This window comes from Octopus bimaculoides, chromosome 1, assembly GCF_001194135.2.
Source record: "Octopus bimaculoides isolate UCB-OBI-ISO-001 chromosome 1, ASM119413v2, whole genome shotgun sequence".
In the NCBI taxonomy this organism is placed as follows: domain Eukaryota; kingdom Metazoa; phylum Mollusca; class Cephalopoda; order Octopoda; family Octopodidae; genus Octopus; species Octopus bimaculoides.
In genome coordinates, this window is record NC_068981.1 from 94047272 (window position 1) to 94051320 (window position 4049).

General features: G+C 34.7%; 1 protein-coding gene across 1 annotated transcript in view; it reads left to right on the top strand.

Annotated features, from left to right (window-relative positions):
• Positions 1–4049, top strand: part of LOC106875281 (cilia- and flagella-associated protein 157) — a 36253-nt gene that overhangs the window by 30727 nt on the left and 1477 nt on the right. The gene's annotated exons all lie outside the window — the stretch shown is intronic.

The following is a 4049-nucleotide window of genomic DNA, read 5'->3' on the forward strand; positions in this document are numbered from 1 at the left end:
TCCAGCTGTAGAAACACTGCCAAATCAGATTGGAGCCTGGTGTAGCCATCTGGTTTCACCAGTCCTCAGTCAAATCGTCCAACTCATGCTAGCATGAAAAGCGGACGTTAAACGACGACGACAACACATGTAGGAATAGAATCACTCCGTCGGTTACGATGACAAGGGTCCCAGCTGACACAATCAACAAAATAGCCTACTCATGAAATTAATGTGCAAGTGACTGAGCAATCCACAGACACGTGTACCCCTAACGTAGTTCTCAAGGAGACTCAGCATGACACATAGCATGACAAAGCCGGTCCTTTGAAATACAGGTACTACTCATTTTTGCCAGCTGAATGGACTGGAGCAACATGAAATAAAGTGTCTTGCACAAGGACACAACGCGTCGCCAGGAATTGAACTTACGACCTTACGATCGTGAACCGAATGCCCTAACCACTAAGCCATGTGCCTTCACATATTTACATGTATATATATGTATACATATATACAGGGTGCATAAGGTATTTGAGGACATACAATTTTTTGGTCATTGTTGCATACTTTGCTAACTCTGTATAATCTTTGTTTCAGAAAATAATAATGGCAGACTCTCAGCTTACTCAAGAAATGAAGAGGCATGCTGTTATTGTGGTTATAAAGGCTGAGCATAGCAATTTAGAAATATCTTGATTTTTAAAAGTTGCCAGATCTTTCATCTACAAAGTTTGTAAGGAGTTAGAGACTGAAGATGGAAATGTTATCACCAGTATCAAAGCATGAAAAGCATTCTAAATGCTCTGAAATCATCAGAACACTTGAATGTATCCGGCAAGTTCAACAGACCATTGATTACAATCCCAGAAGGTCCATAGGGTCAATTGCAAAAGATTTCCATGTGTCAGAAGGAACAGTCAGAAATGTTGTCCACAATGACATTAGATATAAATCTTATATGATAAGGAAAGTTCAGTTTGTCAGAAAAAGCAAAAGAAAATCATTATATCAGATTTAAAACGTTCTTAATCAAACTGAAAAATCCAACAGAAGAAGATTTGGTTTTTTTTCAAATGAGAAAAACTTCAACCAAGATCAAAAAGTTAACAGAAGAAATGACGGATGGTTATGCGCAGACCCTTCTGAAGTTCCTGCATTTGTCATGGTTTTAGGGGTTGTCAGTATTGAAGAACATGTGATTCCTCTTTACTTCTTTCCACAAGGCCTTAAAGTTAACTCTGACACCTACATTGAGGTCCTGGAAATAATTGTTAAGCCCTGGCTAGACAGCATATGGAATGGAAGGCTATATGTGTTTCAGTAAAACTCTGCACTATCACACATGGCTCTAGTAACACAGGAATGGATGGCTGAAAATTTCCATGATCACGTAACCCTAACATTTGGCCTCATAATTTCCCAGATCTCAATCCATTGGACTATTACATGTGGAGCGTTGTTGAGAGAGAGTGGTCAGTGAACATGGCCATAACACCAAAGATTCTTTGAAAGCTGCCATAGTCAGAATAATGTCCAAAATGAACCAGGACCACTTTATTCAAGCATGTAGATGATTCTGATTTCATATAGAAGCAGTTGTTGAAGCTGAAGGTAGCTTTATTGAATAACATTATAGAAAAGGTTTATTTTTATCCTCATAGCACTTTCTGATAAATAAAATTAGTATCTGTTTTTTATAAACTTAAATTTATCCTCAAATATCTTTTGCACCCTGTATATATGCATACACGTACATATATATATATGTATGTACATATATATATATATATATATATATACTATGGCACTCCGGCACTCCATCAGTTATGACAACAAGAGTTCCAGTGAATCCAATCAACGGAACAGCCTGCTCGTGAAATTCACGTGCAAGTGGCTGAGCACTCCACACTTTATTGAATAACATTATCTAGCTGCAGGAGAAACACCTAGCCAAAGATAAACCTAGGTATAGGACAAGTTATTACACCTGGAAAAGCATAGGACAAGTTATTACTTCTAGTAAAGTAAAGAATAAGAAACTTTTTACTTAAAATATTGCAGCAAAGAATGCCAGTTCTTCTAATTTATCACTCTTTGTAGTTCTCATCTTTTAAATTTATTGTACAAAACTGTTCAGCTAATTTGTAAGTTTGTCTAAATAATCACTTTTTTCTGTATTTAAGGTAGTAAATTAACTAAATTCTACTTAAATAAGTATAATGTTATTTGTAAACTATAATAAAAAAAATTTTAATATTCAAATTTTAATTTTAGCCGCAATATTTTCAGTAAAAAGTTTCTTATTCTTTGCTTTACTTGAAGTAATAGCTTGTCCTATACTTTTCCAGGTGTAATAACTTGTCCTATACTTTTCCAGGTTTATAATCTTAAGAATACTACTTTTCATGCTCACATTTTTCCATGTTATCCATGATTTTTCCAGGCATTGCTGTTATAAGATAATTAATAATGTGTCAATTGATAATTTAAGATTTTACCTTATAAAATACTAAAATATAATATTTCAAACTTTCCATGTAAGTGATAATATTATTTCAATTTTTTTCTTGTTTAATTTAAATATATGTTGTGATTGAATTATTTGATATTACCCATCCACACCAAATTAATGGCAGGGAATTTTACCATCTTGTTGGTTGCACCATGGTTCACCAAGAGTTACAAACAAGACCCCAAAACCTATATTTTGAGTTGGTGCTTTTACCACCAACTGCTGCTAATCTAGATGTTTCAATAATTATACAATACAACAGCAATTATAAAAGCATATCAGATATACACAAGTTAAAATTACCTACATCTCACTAATATAAATTTGGTTTATGAAAAATCCCTTTAATTAATTTTGAAATTTTAAAAGTAAATTTAGAATATAAGCACTTTTAACCAATGCCTTTTCTGGACAGCCTTGCTACATGCCTTCAGGTCTTCCCTCAGAGACACAGCCAAAAATGACTACATTCCTGCTCCAATAAATTTAGATGCACATATCTGAAGCATATAACACATTAATGAACTAGCCTGATTAAATAATTAACTAGAAAGAAAAGGAAAAAAACTTAAAAGGAAAAGCAAAAAAGCAGAAAGCAAGTTAATTAAAGCTGAAAGAGGAAATTAATAATAAAAGTTAAACTTACCCTATTTCGATAGTATATTAAAAATAACTTTATTAAATACTTAAAAAAATAAAATATACGAAAGGTAAAGTCGACCTCAGTAGAATTTGAACTCAGAATGAAAAGACAGATGAAATACCGTTAAGCAATGGACACACTTGTATGGGATTTGAATCCGGGGACAAGCAAGACATATTTAGGGGGAAATAGGAAAAATAGAAACAGGAGACAAACGTTCAAGATGTTATTAAATCATTTGTATCTTCATATCTCCTACATGTTTCAATGGATGCATCCAAAATACATCCGACAAGATGAATAATGGTCAACTATGCATCAATTTCTTTAGGGAGGATATAAAGAACAGTACTCATCAAATAGACTTTTTAACAGATCTGTGAAACCCCAGAAAATGTGACGTATATACATGTATATGCAAACACGCACACATACACACATGTTCTTACTTAAACATATATATTTTTTACTAATATTATATATATATATATATATACATATAAATACACACACATATTGATATATACATATATATGCACATACATGCATACACAAACCCATATTTATATGTGGAGGCGCAATGGCCCAGTGGTTAGGGCAGCGGACTCGCGGTCATAGGATCGCGCTTTCGATTCCCAGACTGGGCGTTGTGAGTGTTTATTGAGTGAAAACACCTAAAACTCCACGAGGCTCCGGCAGGGGATGGTGGCGAACCCTGCTGTACTCTTTCACCACAACTTTCTCTCACTCTTACTTTCTGTTGTGCCTGTAATTCAAAGGGTCAGCCTTGTCACACTGTGTCATGCTGAATCTCCCCGAGAACTACGTTAAGGGTACACGTGTCTGTGGAGTGCTCAGCCACTTGCACGTTAATTTCACAAGCAGGCTGTTCCGTTGATCGGATCAACTGGA